Genomic DNA, 17309 nt, shown 5'->3' on the forward strand with positions numbered 1-17309 from the left:
AAAATCCACCGCTGGACCAGCTGGCTATCAGCAATCCCCGCAAGAATAAAACCTGTTTGAAATCCTGCTCACCCCTCGTGAGTGTATCGCATAGGCTAGTTGAAACATTGTTACGACCCAATTTGGCACACTGTCCACTCCATGCACAAAAGACACAACATCGGATTGGATTCGTTTAGGCTACTGATAGACACGAGGCACGAAGCAGTCGTCAACTTCAGGGGTGGAAAAAATGGAAATGTGGATATGCTACTTAGAGAAAGAGGTTATCTCTCTCTAGCACAGGGTTTCCCAACCAGGGGTACGTGTACCACTAGGGGTACGCGAGCACACCTCAGGGGGTACGCGGAAAAATGTGATAATGACAATTGAATAGAGTATAGTCATACTGGGATAAAGGAATATATAGAGAGAGCATGGGATAGGGGGTACTCATGGTACAACAAAAAGGCTTAGGGGGTACGAGAGTCAAAAAAGGTTGGGAAACACTGCTCTAGCAGTTCAAAACCAGTGTGTCATGTATGCTTCGAGAGCATATCTTTTTTTTTTATTCGACAAAAGCGAAGCGCCATGAAGTCGAAACTGTCAAGCTTCTAGGCTACAGCACAGCAGCGTGCAGGGGAATAAACTCCAAAAAAGTCCAGTAACATCAACACAGCCTAATTGAAACGACATGGATCAATGACAATCTTCACATAGCCTACTGTGCAAACGAAATGTGGATGCTTGGGACAATAAAACACTCGATGGTGGGCCAATGCGATGAGTAGCCTTGGCTATGTGATGGGGAGGGGGATTCTTTTGGCTACACCTCCATCGGCCTTTACCCAACTCACGACTCTGGTGTGCGACCGAGAATCTCCACAATGAGGGAAAAATATTGAAAATATAAAATTAGATATGCTATATGCACAAATAAAACTTTGAGTTGTTAGTTTAACAATGTTATTTCATAGTCTAGCTTAATGAAGCGCTACCAAAAACGCTCTGGCAGACTCTCCGGAGCTGCTGCGGTGCATTGACATGGACGAAATGTTCACAAGAAAGCTTTTTTTAAATGATAAAACGGTTCGCATAAGTAAAGGGGATATCTGGTGGATACCGCCACTGCTTAAGGCCATTAAACTTAAATTAAAATGATATGTCTAGAAAGGTGCTATTAAAATAATGAAAAAAGAACCGCAACACCGATGCTCCCATTTACTTCATTTAATCTTGTGACCTCTAGAACTCTAGAAAGGTGCTATTAGAATCTGGCCTATTCTCTGCAGTGCTTAGGTCTTAAATTGTCACTCTAGAACACGGAGACTCCCTCTACCAGCGTCAGATTCTAAATGTGTGTTTAAAAGAAGCAGCTGTTAATTTTTTACAATGTATTCTAAAAATATTGTTTATGCAATAATTCGTAATTCGTAAATCTCACATTGAAATAGTTGCATTGACGTTCTTAAAATGAGATTTAGTGGTGTTTTACCTGCAAGGTACACTTTAAAGGAGCACTTCTGCCAATTTCAATATGTTGTATTGCTCACGCTACGCTTGACTTGTCAGTACCCGATGATGCTGCATTTTTTGGCTCAGCCCTTACCGAGATCTGAGCTATTGTAATGGGGCCAGATTCGTTTACATGTAAAAAAAAATCTTTACATAGGCCTACTTCAAATATTTTCCCAAGAGGTATCTCTGCGAATAATTCAAGATTAAAAAAAAAAAAATGTAAACAAACTCTGCCCTCATTACAATGAACAGGATCTAGGAAAATGCTGGAAAGAAATTCTCAAGTACTGACAAGTCCAGGGTAGTGTGATTATTACAACTGTACATGTGTGTAGAAATTGGCTGAAGTTATCCTTTAATATTTGTTTGCACACCCTTAGACAGCAATGAGAGCCTCCACACGTGTTTGTATTCGTCAACAAGCTTCTTGCACTTCTCTGGTGGAATTTCCCCCATTCTTTCTTTGCAATATGTTTATCATCTTGATGAGGTACTGGATTCTTTCTTCTAATGACAGATGTCACATTCCCCCCAAGACTTTCATTCTGGATTTACATCCGGAATCATCGCTTGCAATTTTAGAATAGCGTTGTTTCATTTTACAACCATTCCATTGTGCTTTTGGATGTGTGCTTTGGGTTTTTGCCTTGCTGGAGTGCACATGATATTCACGGCAAACCAAGTGTTCTTGCACAGGGTTAAACATTGCCCTGTAAACAATGATACCTGTGACGCCTGTCATGATACCTGTGATACTGTCAAGGTCTCCAATACCAGATGCAACAAAGCAGTGACATAATGTTATGGATCGGACACCATGCTTGATTTTTGGTACAGTGTTTTTCCTTGAAGACTTTTTGCAGAGTATGCAAACATGCTGTTTGTGTGCATTTCTGAAAAGCGTTGTTAAAAAGACTGTGCTCTGCCTGTGTTCTCTTATACAAACATCAGGTGTTCCCTTTTATGACATTTATTAAGCAAGGGGGTCTGTCTTGGTCTCTAAAACAAAAAAAACACTGCTTTGTGTAGTGTTTAACATGTGGTGCTTGTTGAAAAAAAACTACCCAAAACAGTTCAAAGTTTACCTTAAGGGCTATAGATCTTAGACCTGTTGTTTTTTTCTATTTGCACCAACTTCCGTACACTTCTATCATGAATTCTTCCTAACCCCCAGACCCAAGGAGGTTCTTTACAGTTCCATGTTTGGCAGAATTCCGGACACGCATCCTTGGGACACGAAATCCGTGTCAGTTTCACAGATTTTTCCAAAATTCTGTGCTCCTAAACACAGAATTGGTTTCTGTGATGAACACACGGACGTGCTTTCTTTATATTCCCACTGCTCTATGTTAACACAGTCTTGTGTTTTCTCAGGATATTTCTAATTTCAAATATATTTTTCTCAAAAAGCATTTCATACTGACAGGTTAGGGTTTGGCTGGGATTGTTTTGGTCTGGGAACAGCTAGTATTCTTTTGTTTATTACATTAACTTGATAGCCTATCAACCAACTGGAAGAGGTATTTCTCAAATACATGTCTTTACTGACAGGCTAAGGTTAAGGATTGTTTTGGTCAGGGCATAACTTAAAGGGACAGTTTGGTCAATTTCAACATGCAGTTGTAATGCTCACACTACCCTGGACTTGTCAGTGCCTGAGATTTTTTTTCTTCTTCTTCAGCCGTTTCCGAGATCCTGGTCATTGTAATGGGGGCAGCTCTTTGTTTACATTTCAAAAAAACATTTTTATTTATTCCCAAAAACATCCAAAAGGTTATAAAACATCAGCAGACAACTAGCAAACAGCAGTACCTTTTGGGAAAATATTTGGAGTTGGCCTATGTTTCATTTTTTAAAAATGTAAACAAACGCTGCCCCCATTAGAATAGCTCATATCTCGGAAAGGGCTGAGCCGAAAAATGTGGCATCACCAGGTACTGACAAGTCAAGGGTAGCGTGAGCAATACAACTGCATGTTGAAATTGACCAAACTGTCCCTTTAAATTGCTCTCGCATTCTTTTATTTAGTATTAAAATTTGGTATCTATTTTCTAATGACAGACTTAACACAGTGCTGTGGGAATATAGAAAGCACTTCCGTGAGTCAATCACGGAAAACAATTCCGTGTCCAAAATCTGTGAAAGTGACAAGAATTTCGTGTGCAAAAGATCTGTGTCTATTCCACGCAATTCTGAGAGATCAGGCTGTCTTTTGAGGTGACATTTTATTATTTGGACGTCTTTTTTTTTTAAATAATAGTATTTCTGGTGTCCCCAGACAGCCCCTCTGTCTTCACCCTTGTGAAAGAGGAGCAAGATGTAACAGGTTGCTTTTTAAAACACAAATATCGTTCATTGGCTAATTCCTGTTCTATGGACAAAAGCAATCTATCAAAGGTGATTCGCATTTGTTATTTACCATATTTAAGTCAAATTAGGTTTCCACAGTGATATCCAATGAACGGTGCCAATACCAGTGACTCCAGGAGTTATACGGTTTCCATTTTTTTTCCTCTTATAGTTTAGTTTTTAATGTTGTTGATCATTTATTTTCTATCAACCAGAATCTACCTGTATCTATACTACAATCGAGATTGACCTTATTATTTGTTCTCTGGAGATATGTCCCATTATGTGCTTAAACTTCAATACTAACTCGCAGCGCTGCATGAAATTGATTATGATATTGAATTAAGAGATGAACTGTTCAGTCTGTGTAATGTTTGAAATTATGGTTTCAGGCAGAGAAATTCACTTAAACCAATCAATTGAAACGAGGCCAGAGTTGTTTGTTGCATTTTCATTTATTCTACATCACTATTAGCCTGATTATAGTCTACTTTCAAATCTCTTCAAGACTTGGTCACCAAAGGGCATGATTGACCCACCTCTCTTGGTTAGCTACTGGTTGTTTACGTCCCGACAAAGTAGGAGGAGTTCCCGATTTTTCTGGAGCACAGAAACAATATTTGTATTGCTCCTGGCCTGACAAGAAGCAACGCTGAAGGTGTTGTGTCACTAGGATGGCACAGCCTGGCTACATCACTACAGAAACCTCAGAGGCCAGAACACAAGAATCTGGGAGATGTTCAGGAGGATCTTCACTCCTCAACTTGTCCTTTCTGAAATGGAAATGCAGAATGTCGTTATATGTATCACTAGGTGTAGCTTCCATATGTACCATACCTTTCCTGAATGTTGCATCTAATTTGCAGGGGTTGCATCCTTTAACCCATTGATGCCTAAAGCACCTGCAAAAAACACCTGCTGGATGCCTAAGACCTTTTTGGGAAACGTTGCCCTAAGCCGATAAAAAACAAAATATCTCAGCCTCTGAAGCACATAAAAACATGAAATAAGTTGCATTTAAACGCCAAGACCCCCATCTTGCATTAAAATGTGTTGATACAACTTTAACATACCAACATTTAAATAAAAAATGGTTAAAACAGCCTTCAAAGATCTTGTCCATGAGGCCCTGTGCCACTGTGTATAAGATTTTACAGCCTAGTTGTAAAGTTTGCCCAAGAATGTAGCTGTTTGTATATGCAGCCGTTCAAAACAGATAGAGCTGAAGTATCTTTTAACCATTGCAAGAATGACTGATTATACTATAAACAAGCTTGCAAACAGGTAAATGAATGGATTAACAATGTTTGAAGGTCACATGTACAGACAATACATTAATCAATCAATCAATCAATCAAGAGTTTATTGTCATTGTCAAAAAGGCAACGAAATTGTGTTTCGGGTACAATACTTAGTAGCAGCAAAAACTAATACAAAGTTTAGTACACCTGGGACGACTGCGCACTGCGCGCATCCACCTTCACAAATCTTGGTTTTAGACAAGTGTTAGACAACATTGGGTAAGGATGAGGAGAAAAAAAAGATTCCATAGCTCCACATTGCAAACATTACAATATCAAGGCATAGAACAAAAAAACCTCATATGGCTATAAGCAGTGAAGACAGGGACATTGTACATGAACCGGGGGGAGGGGGGGGGGGGGGATTTCCTAAACCTACAGTATATTACATGTCCAGGAGCAACATCCAGCATCAATGGGTTAAAGCTTCAAAGATCATTCAAAGAACAACTTTTGAAGGTAGCATGTACAGACAATACATTACATGCCTATTAAATATCCAATGGAAAATTGAGCATTGTATTGAAGGATTATTCTGACCTAGCCACCAGCATCATGGCTCTTGGGTATTGAGTATAACTTGAAAAATGGTTGCTTCTTACCTTGCCACCTGTGTCACGGCTCTTGGCTCTCATCTTGTTGACCTGAGACTCAGCTATGTCAGCTCTCTCCTCAGCCTCATCCAGCTCATGCTGCAGCTTGCGGAACTTGGTCAAGGTGCCATTGGCCTGCTCCTCCTGAAAAACACAATCAATCAATGACATAATTAAAATTCTTCTTACAATATAGATTGCTGATATGGTTGCCATTGCTACATAATTGATGACTTACAGCCTCCTCTGCTGTTCTCTTGTAGGATTTGACCTTCAGCTGCAGCTTGTCAACCAGATCCTGAAGACGATGCAGATTCTTCTTGTCCTCCTCAGTCTACAGATAAAAAGGTTGGTCAAAACTTATCGAACCTAAGTCAATGCGATGAAATTAAATAGATAGACAAGCACATTTCCTCATAATTAGTGGTAGAGTGGTGGTCTTTAGTACCTGGTAGGTGAGCTCCTTGATGCGACGCTCATATTTGCGGATCCCTTTAACAGAGTCACCGGCCTTGCGTTGCTCCATCTCCACTTCAGACTCTAGTTCCCTCACCTGTGTGGAAATGTTAACAAACCATAAAAAGATGACGGTTGGTTTCTTGACTAAGCACTGCCCCGATAGCAACTATTGCTTTGTCAGTCGGCAACATGGTTCTCACCATTGAAATTAATGCAAATCAGGGTATTTTTAAAGGGACCTTGTGCAGGAAATGGTCAAAGAAGGTACTGCAATTATGCTGATCATTGAAACTGGGCTGCCAATTGCCAACTTTCATCTTTACATGAAAGTTTGCTAAGTAATAAACAAATATTTTCTAGTATGGTCGAAGTAGAGTCATTTCTGCAGCTAAAAATGGCTATTTTTGGAAATTCAAAATGGCGGACCATGGAGAAGATCCCCCTTTTCATGTATGAAAAGTGCAATTTTCCGTCATAATGAATACTTTGAATTTGATGGTGGTGGTAAGTATTCATGAAAAAGGTAACATTAGTGAATGGGCAGTATGATTTCTGGAAATAAACAACTAAAAAATCTCACACAGTCTCCCTCTAAGTTGTATTTTATTTTAGATATTTTGTTTTTTTCAGACAGATATATATAATATATATATAAAACTAGGTATAAAACTAGCTATAAAAAGCCCTAAAAATAGTTCATATATATATATATATATATGAACTGTTTTTAGGGCTTTTTTGCCTTTCATTTGTGACAGGACTGTTCAGCAGAGACAGGAAATAAGTTGGGTGAGAGACGCGGAAGGTTCGGCAAATGACCCGGGTCGGAATTGAACCCGGGTCTTCGTTGCAGCAACCCGGTGCCCCAATGTCAGGCCACGGCAGGGCCTCTTTTCAGACAGATATGATATGCCTTTGATAAGTAGCCACATTTCAGAGAGTAGTGGACAGAAAGGATTGTTGTTTTCAGTTGAAAGCTACATGCATGCCATAACTTGCAGTGTCAGAAAATGGTAAATACAAGGTAAGGCATCTCATTGAAACACAATTTGACACACAGATGCACAAATGGCATCGTAACTTTTATGGACATAGAGGTATGATTATGAACGGTGCTTGTGTACTTTGGGGTATCAACGTAGGAGCGTGGGGTGCTGTATAAAAAATGCTGTTTTACTCCCTGACATTTACATTCCATTGTTTCAATCCACACCCTGCACTTTTCATTGTGGGTTTCAGAAATGGAGAGAATCTCACTCCGAAGCTTCCAAACTTGTTGGGTATCTGCTATTGGATTTACAAATCCCATTCATCTCTATTGTGAAGTTAATTTGCAGTGACTGACTTAGTATAGTAAATCATTTCCTTGATTGGTCAGTTGAAAATTTAAGTTTTTTTGCTCCTAATTCAGGTCCATTCAAATACACTGAAATACCCTATAGCAATAAACTCAATTCAGCACTCACCCTTGACTCCAACTTCTGAATCTGCTTCTTGCCACCCTTCATGGCGATTTGCTCAGCTTCATCCAGGCGGTGCTGCAAGTCCTTGATGGTTTGCTCCATGTTCTTCTTCATGCGCTCCAGGTGAGCACTGGTGTCCTGCTCCTTCTTCAGCTCCTCTGCCATCATGGCAGCATCAGTGATGGCCTTCTTGGCTTTCTCCTCAGCATTCCTGGACTCTCCTACAGCCTCCTCCACCTCATTCTGCAGCTGGTTTGTATCAGTCTCCAGCTTCTTCTTTTGATTCAAAAGGCTGGTGTTCTGTGTGAGAAGTAATGTTGGTCATTATTTTTTTTCTTGTTTTTCTTCCTATTTCTCTATATACTATTTCGGAGCTATGATGACTGAGTATTAAAGTATAGCTAGTTTTATACCTGAGAGTGGAGCAGCTGCACTCTCTCGCTGACATCAAGCAACTCCTGTTCAGCCAGTTTCCGGCCTCTCTCAGTCTGCTCCACCAAAGATCTCAGCTCATCCAGTTCAGCCTGCAACAGATTGCTGCGTCTCTCCACAATGGCAATGTTCTCTTTGAGATCATCGTTAGCACGCTGGGATTCATCCAGGTGCAGTTGAGAATCCTGTAAAGAATATCGGTACAGCGATAAATTTGAAGTTTAAGTCAGACTTAAAATGCATCCATTAAAAGTTCTAATGTCTTGTTGTCATGAACCTTCAGATGCCCATGGAGACCCTTGAGTTGCTTCTGAGCCTCAGCTGCCTGCCTGTTGGCTTGGCTAAGCTGGATCTCCATCTCATTGAGGTCTCCCTCCATCTTCTTTTTCACTCTGAGAGCCTCATTCCTGCTGCGAGTCTCAGACTCCAGGGAGCTCTGCAGGGTGTCCACCACTCTCGTCTGGTTCCTCTTTGCCTGCTCCATCTCCTCATCCTTCTCAGCAAGCTTACGTTCAATGTCAGCTTTGACTTGATTGAATTCCAGCTGAGCTCTAAGGATCTTCCCCTCCTCGTGTTCTAGGGAGCCCTATTGGAATGAAGATGTGGAATTGTTACATTGCTGCATTTTTTCATTGAATTTACATCCTGGGGTATACAGTTATAATAAAAGTACAGTGGTTGTCTGATTTAAATTTGAATGTATGTACCTCTGCTTCCTCCAAAGCAGACTGAATCTCAGATTTTTCTTGCTCAAGGGTCTTTCTGGACTTCTCAAGTTCATGGATGTTCTTTCCGGTCTCACCAAGTTGCTCAGTGAGATCAGCAATCTCCTCTGTAGAGAGAAAATGGCAATATGAATTGCTTGATGGACTGTACAGGTGGTAATGTGAAGACAAAATATATTAAATAGTGTAAATTTTGAGAGACCTTGCAAGTTTTTGTTCTCCCTCTTCATAGTCTCCAAGTGATCCAAAGATTCTTCATACGAGTTCTTCAGTTTAAAGAGCTCAGTGCCAAGAGATCTGGCCTCTTTCTGGGAGCCCTCCAACTCAGTCTGGGACTCCTCATATTTCTGCTTCCACTCAGCCAGGACCTGGGTTAAAATAGGATTGTTAGTTTCTGATCAGTGAATTCCAATTTAAATATAAAAAGTGCCTATTTAAATGTTTACACTAAATGATACATGATCATATACAATAGAAAAAAACATCTGAACCTTATCAAAGTTTCTTTGCCTCTTGTCCAGGGCAGTTGCAGCAGCATTGGATCTCTCCACATCTACCATGAGATCTTCAATCTCATTCTGCAGTCTATGCTTAGTTTTCTCCAGGGAGGAGCATTTAGCATTGACAGCTTCCACAGCTTCCTCTGCATCTTGTAGACGCTGAGCCAGCTTCTTCCTGTATAGCAGAAAATCAGCATCTAGTGTCAATCAGAATCAGGAACCACTTAATTTTCTGTCTGTAACATAGTTTAGGTTTGGGGGGACTCTTACTTGGAATCTTCCAACTCCTCAGTCCTCTGGATGGCATCAGTCTCGTACTTGGTTCTCCATTGAGCCACTTCAGAGTTAGCCTTGGAGAGACTGCGCTGCAGCTCAGCCTTGGCCTCCTGCTCCTCCTCATATTGCTCTCTTAGGAGATCAGAGTCATGGCGAGCAGACTGCACTGCATGGGCTAGGGCATTTTTAGCCTGAGAGATAATTATGATCGTATTAAACATGTTAATAGACCCATCACAAGTGCCATTGCATTAATAACAAAGAAAAACTAATTCGATCAAACCTTGACTTCCTCCTCCAGTTGTCTCTTAAGGTCTTCAATCTGCTGGGTGTATGACTGCTTGCCTCTAGTTAGCTGAGAGACAAGAGAGTCTTTCTCCTCCAGCTGCCGAGACAGCTCACCTTTTTGATAAAAATTATTAAGGTTGTCATTTTTAATATTTAAGAGTAAAGAGTCATCAAAATGCATCATCTCATGACTACATATTCAGTAGAATGAATGTACCATTTTCAGTTGTAAGCTTAGCTTTATGCATGGTGAAGTCATTGATGCTGCGTTGGCCTTCTTCGAACTTGGTTCTGTATTCAGTCATCTGATCCTCCAAAGTCCTGCACATCTTTTCTAAGTTTGCCTTGAATAGTCATAGTAATGGTAAAACATGAAAATGTTATTTGATTCGGATCTTTGGGAAAGTAGGTGACCGTTAGGCAACCATCCTGAGCCCCCTTAAGGATTCGTGAAATGAAGGGACTGAATTTTGATTGTGTGCTTACATCATAAATACTGTAGTGTCCTGCATGTCCACTACATGGAAACCATCATTGTCTTTCATACAGTGTTCTGAATGTTACGAACTTAATTTAAGTTTTTACTTTTTACCTTGGTCTTTGCAACTTGCTCCATGTTGGAAACAACATCATCCAGCTCCAGACGGAGTTCACTTTTCTCCTTCTCAAGCTTCTGTTTCACTCTCTGAAGGTTATCAATCTGCTCACCAAGGTCAGCTACGCTATCTGCATGCTTCTTCCTCAGTGTGGAAGCAGTTGCCTCATGTTGCAGAGTTGACTCTTCAAGATCTCTGCGCAACTTTTGGAACTCAGCCTCCCTCTTCTTGTTCATCTCAATCTGGGCTGCAGTGGCACCTCCAGCCTCCTCCAGTCTCTCACTGATTTCCTCCAGCTCTCTGGCCAGGTCAGCTCGCTGCTTCTCCACTTTGGCTCGGGCAGCTCGCTCAGCTTCCAGCTCTTCCTCAAGCTCCTCAATGCGGGCCTAAACAAGAGATACCACCCTGTAACTTTTCTAAAACTTAGAAATACATATTTTACAACTTTTAATAAGATTTTTTCCCCTTACCTGAAGCTCCTTCAGTTTCTTCTGGAGCTGGGCTGCCATGGCTTGCTCATCTTCAATCTTGCTACTAAGTTGACTGATCTCAAAGTCTTTCCTATTGTGTATAAAACAATATGAATAATTAAAGATGAACACATCATCACCTTTTACTGTGCAGAAAATGGTCAAAAAAGGTACTGCAACTATACTGCTCATTGAAACTGAGCTGCCTTTGGCCAAATTTGACCTTTACATGAAAGTTTACTAAGTAACAAACAAATATTTTCTAGTATGGTCCAAGTACAAGTACAGGCTATTTTTGGAAATTCAAAATGGCGGACCATGAAGAAGATCCCCCTTTTCATGTATAAAAAGTGCAATTTTTCCAGTCATAATGAATACTTAGAATTTGGTGCTGGTGGTAAGTATTCATGAAAAAGGTAACATTAGTGAATGGGCAGCATGATTTCTGGAAATAAACAACTAAAAATCTCACACAGTGTCCCTTTAAATTATGTGTTTTAAACTTACTTTTTGAGCCTTTCTTCCATCTGCTGTTTGTCATTCTCTAGATCCATGACATTCTCCTGGGTCAACTTTAAGTCACCCTCCAGCTTTCTCTTAGCTCTCTCAAGATCCATCCTTAGTTTCTTCTCCTGTTCCAAGGATCCTTCAAGCTTTTATGAGAGAAAGTTATTATGTAAATTTCCCAATTCACCAAATATTTTGAATACTCAGTTAACCTTTTATATTTTGAATACTAATACTACAATGTAGTGGTTGCCTACATCATCAACTTGCTGCTCCAGCTTGGTTTTGGCCTTGGTCAGAGTGTTGACTTTGTCCTCCTCACTCTGAAGGTCATCCAGCGTTTGCTGGTGAGCCTCTTGAAGAGCTTTCTTCTCCTTGGTCAGCTTGGCAATGATTTCATCAAGAGCTGCCATCTCCTCAGTGAGGTTTTTAACCTAAAAGGAACACAGATATCATTCTGTCCTATAAGGATGTTATAATTTATCATTTAAGCTTATATTCCATTACAAGAAGTAGACCTCAGTGAAAATTACTCTCTAGAAGTGTTTTCTCTGTGTAGTTGCATGACTTAAACTTGTTCTGACCTTGTTCTCAGTAGCATGTTTCTCCTTTTCCACCTTAGCCAGTGTAAGCTCCAGGTCATCTATATCTTTCTTGAGCTCAGAGCACTCATCCTCTAACTTTCTCTTCTTAGCAGTCAGCTCTGAATTCATCTCCTCCTCATCTTCAAGTCTCTCAGACAGCTCTTTGGCTTTGGCCTCAAGTTGAATCTTGTTCTTGATCAAACCCTCACACCGCTCCTCAGCATCACAGAGACTGTCTTGTTCCTGTAATAATATGTTTTATTTCATTTTTGAAAATGAAGGAAGAAAGACAGATAGAAGAAGATACTAAGGAAGACTGCATTTAAAATGTTAAAATGTACGTCAGAGTATGAGATCATGAGCTACCTTGCATAAATGATAGCCCTACTTACAGTTTGAACTTGAAGCTGTAGGTCATTCTTCTCTTGGACAATTGAAACCATTTTCTCCTCAAGCTCCTTTCTCCGGGCCTCAGATTTAGCATAGGCCTCCTTCAGTTTAATGAACTCTTCCTTCATGTTGGCCATCTCTTTCTCAGCTTCAGCTGATTGCAGCAGGGGCTTGATCTTGAAGTACATCTTCATCCAGGGCCAATTCTTGACACTCATGAATGCACGCACGTTCCATTGAATAATAAGTAGGGAATCTCTGAAATTATTTAAGACAAAGAAGTTTAGAGTAAAGGCGGATTCATACTTAGCGTAACTGGCGCTAACCTCGTTCATACCTCCCTCGCGACGATGGCGTGCGCTCAAAATGTCACACGCCCCTCCGCAAGCTGCCGCGGCGCGAGGTCGTGCACCCCACATTTTTTGTAACTTGGCGTGCGCCACCAGCGACCATGCAGGTAGGCAGACAAAGCAGGAGTTGCGAAGAGAGGCTACAGCTACTGTAGGCTACTACAGAATGGACCCTGCATCATTTTGAGGATAATAAAATGTCCTAGAGAGTTATTTTATCTTTTCCCTTAAATGTTGTTCAGTGAAACAATTGTTTACTTTGTTCAGAAGCACGTTGTGTTTGGCGATCTATTTATAAATTCTGCAGCTAGAACAATGCTCTCACAGGGGGCCTCATTTATAACGGGTGCGTACGCACAAAAGACTGCGCACGCCAAGTTCACCGCAAGGTTTGGTATTTATAGAAAAAGAACTTGGCGGTAAACATGCGCAGCTCCACGCAAAGTTTGACCCATGCGTAGGCACTAAACAAAAGACCAAACGCGGAAAGCGCGACCTCGGGAGGTAGCTGGAAGAACGACCCGAAATTGGTTGAAGAAAAAAATCGAAGGTCACGTGTCACGATAGCCACTTTAACATTAGTTAATCCAGTTCGCAACGAAAACGCGGTTGTTTGTTGTTTGGTAATGGTGGAAAATAATAACTAGGCCTACCTGGCCTATCCATAGCCACATGCATGTTTTGTAAGGAAGCAATAGCTTCAAATTTTACATTTAGGATAGGCCTAGATTACATTTGGATATACCCTACATTTTATTAACAATAACCACAGACCTTTCCAGTATCGGGCTACAATCGTATCGGTAGGCTATAAAGTGTTCCGAGTCAAGGAATTACGTCAACATTTAGGCCTAAGCCAGTTGCAGAATCATCTGCTCGAGTCCCAAGTGCATCTGTAATGGTTGATTTTCTCAGCCATACAGGCAAGCATACAGCCAGGTGCCATACTAATGGACAGCTTCGTTTCTCTTGTTGCATGTCATTTCTTTTCCATGCGGTTATTCGTCATCAAAGAAGCAGAGGTGTGCATTTGACAGCTGGCCTTATACACTGATAATGCACGTTTATAATACACACATTTAATAAATACAGACTAGAAAATGCCCATATGTCATGCTGTCTGTGGATATGTCGATCGACAGTTGGGGCGTCGCTTTGAACTGAAAGCAGACAGCTGCGCGCAGTGACCAACGGCAATTGTTGAAAAAAGTTTAAACCCGGTGCATATGAGGTGCGATGAGACAGCGAATAGATTTTCTACCGGTGAATTTCACATGGGGACATGCCATGTGAGATGTTTCCTTGACGCAGCTATTTTTCCCTTTGTTCACAACTCAATTAATACTACATGTCCATGACTTGGCAGGTTCATGTCCATGCCATCCTTATTTTATTTATTTTTTACCTCTGGTATAGCATGATTTTTGTCAACATAACCATTCACATGCTGCAATTCGAGGAATTATTTTTGTACAACTTCCCAAACTTAACCGCTCCACTTTGTCCAACATTCTCTAGGCCTATCTAATAAAACTGTTTGCTCCACATGTGGTAAATAGGCTATCTCGTCTGCTTTCCGCACGCCGTCCACAGATATAAATATTCATTTTGGGCGTTTCACTGAATATTCATAGATAATTATGGGTGTGTCCACAGGTGCGCACATTTGCCGCAACTTCAGAGTCAGTTGGGATTTATAAAGGGAAATCGACATGGAACGTGCGTGCGCCATGCTTTATAAATCTGAATATTTTCTTGCGCACGCACATCCTGAGTTTCGTGCGTGCGCCATCTTTTGGCGCATTTCTTCCGCAAAGTTTTATAAATGAGGCCCAAGGTCTTGGAATGAGCTGGCAATGCTACAACAAAAATCCATGTTTCATTGTGGCAAGTCATAAGTCAGACGTTCAGTAGCTCTACAGCAGCCGTGTTTTGCTTTCTATTTTTATACATCTGTAGAACTCATGCTGCGAGTTGCGACAGATGCGGCCGTTTCTCTCATGAACAGCAGAGGACACACTTCCAAAAATGCAAGCAAAAGCCTGTAAATGGCGCTTTTGACTATGAATGGTCTGCCACATTTTAATGGTTCTCGCGCCAAATGCGCACGTTAAGTATGCAGAGCCTTTAAGAGTAAGAGTGTAGAGGTAAAGTAATGCCTCTTAAATTAACATGCCACATGCTGTTTGCCATGTCTAGTGAGTCAAATATTTGGCCACTTCTTGACCAACATGAATACACACACTTTCCACTGGATTACCAGCAGTGTATCTCGGCAACATAATTGCACTTGATAAGTATTCATGTCAGTAATATTTGTATATGTTTTTTTGTTCGATTCTGCTAAGCAGATTTTCTCACCTGCGTTCCACAATTTTCTTGAACTCAATCCTCGCAAGTTCTCCACGTGCCCTAGCCTGAATACCAGTGATGATGAGAGCAAGACGATCGTCTCTCATCTCTTCAAGAACTCCCAGCAGACCAGCCTTGAAGAACACCTGACACATATCAAACATGGAATAGATTATCATCTCTCAAAAGATGTGCTTTAAACGCAGTTTGTTTCAAGCAAATCAACTGTTCAACATGTCGTGAAAATCTTCACTGACCTTAGTATGTCCCAGTTTGTACTGTTAATAGTCTATATCCAAGGTGCCAAGCAATTTTTAACAAACTGACCACACAAAGTTGCACATAGCTTTTGAAATATTGATGCACTTTATATGCACTCTATGGGAACAACAGAATAAAGCACCTTAGTGTGTCCGAATCTGTATTGCTCATGGTCAATGTCCAGAGATCCCAACAGTTTTTCAGCTCCCTTCTTGTTGTCTATAAATTGTCCCTCAGGGATAGCAACAGGGTTCAGGATACGGTATCTGCACAGATAGATTCGTAATACTTGAAGGAAATAATCTCATAGCTATTTTCTTGTTTTTAATTGTATACAGAAGATAAAAGAAACAAAATAGGCCTTAGCCCTTAACCATCTGTACCTCTGTTTGAAGTCTCCATACAGGATCCTGTTGGGGAAGCCCTTTCTGCAGATTCTGATGCCTTCAAGCACACCGTTACAGCGCAGCTGGTGCATGACCAATGGATTCTCCATGGCCCCAGGAGTCTTGGTCTCGTTGGGGATGATGCAGCGCACAAAGTGGGGGTGAGTTGACCTCAGGTTGGTCATCAGCTTGTTCAGGTTCTCCTGTAGTAGAATATTTATTTCGCATTTAGATATGGATTTGTTTACAAGTGGCTACTATGAGTAGTGTGCTTGGAAATAAATACTTACTCTGTGCAGGGCTGACACAGTCTGGAAAGAAGATCCTTTCTTCTTCTTACCACCAGCTTCCTTGCTTTCTGCAGCTGTGAAAGTAGTGCAGATCATAGTTTGACAAGCCTGGCATTATTTTAGACACATTTAAATGGACATCATTATTATTTTGGACAGTACTAATGCAAGTACGTTTGTGTAACCTATGGTGGGTTTCCCTGCCACTTCATTCCAAGTCCTTCTTCCCCTAGAGGGCGCTGCGCCAAAAGCCCTTCTCTCACAGTCACCAAGGACTCCCCCCTGTATTTAACACGGAACTCAACCATCCTTGTTACTCTTGTTCCAGTCCTCTTGTTCCAGAATCGGACGTATACAGAAAAGTGCACAGATACTTTTGAACAAAGCTTTTGTTTGCTATTTAGGCTGAATACAAGCAATAGACCGCTTAGTTCATTTACACAGCTGTAAGTTTAACCCCATTGCTAAGCGACAACACTGCAGAGCGCAGTGTTCTTCCTTTTGGAAGCTGGGACGTTTTCCTCTTCCAAGGTTTATCCGAATCCGTGAGCTAAGGACACACTCACTGTTAGTCTAGAATCTCAATTCGTAAGGACTCGACTTGTTCTCCGGTCCGAACCCAAGATCATAGGAATCTTGAGCTCTCCCACATTACAGTAGGCGATCTAAGCAATGATAGCTACTGAGATTTTTTCATGTACTTGTCTTATTTGCATTCCTCTGTCTCTCTCTCCCTTTGTTAGCTTAGACTCCACTATTACTAACCCCTCTTCCAGTCTTGTGTACGAAACACTGCGAGTTTCATGCGGAACGACCTGAGCGGTTTCAAATGTTGTATCAATGCATATCAGCGTTTCGGACGCTCCATGGACTCTCCGAATGTACTAATTTGCTACTGCCCTGGCTATTAGTGGTGTCAACAATGATCGATTCGGCGATGCAATCAAATGCGGGACATGGAAGATCCAGAATCGATCCGGGAAGTTCCAGAATCGATCCGGCAATTTTTCTAAGTTTCAATTACTTTCATGGATATTTCGGAAGCAAATGAATGTTAAATTAAATAAAAGCACTTCAAAACATTGCAAGACTGATACAGACTGATACAGAAAACAGCCAATAAATTGTTGCTTAGTATCTGATTACTTGTATTGCTTCATCTTGACTGATTAAACATTTGCTTTGCTTTCAGTAGAAATGTAATGCATTGCAATGCATTGTAGAATTGAATCGGATCCGG

At 41.0% G+C, this 17309-nt stretch overlaps 1 long non-coding RNA gene across 9 annotated transcripts in view; it reads left to right on the plus strand.

Annotated features, from left to right (window-relative positions):
• The window catches only part of LOC134455906 (uncharacterized), a 212239-nt gene that overhangs the window by 23731 nt on the left and 171199 nt on the right, over positions 1-17309 (plus strand). For 8 of the 9 annotated variants that reach the window (XR_010036192.1, XR_010036194.1, XR_010036189.1 and 5 more), the window contains exons 1-2: positions 6002-6088; positions 15789-15940. The exons of the other annotated variant lie outside the window; for it this stretch is intronic. This is a non-coding gene — a long non-coding RNA (uncharacterized LOC134455906). Of the gene's footprint in view, positions 1-6001; positions 6089-15788; positions 15941-17309 lie in introns of those variants that run through there. 9 annotated transcript variants of the gene reach the window in all.

The sequence above is a fragment of the Engraulis encrasicolus genome, chromosome 9, assembly GCF_034702125.1.
Source record: "Engraulis encrasicolus isolate BLACKSEA-1 chromosome 9, IST_EnEncr_1.0, whole genome shotgun sequence".
NCBI classification, from domain to species: Eukaryota; Metazoa; Chordata; class Actinopteri; order Clupeiformes; family Engraulidae; genus Engraulis; species Engraulis encrasicolus.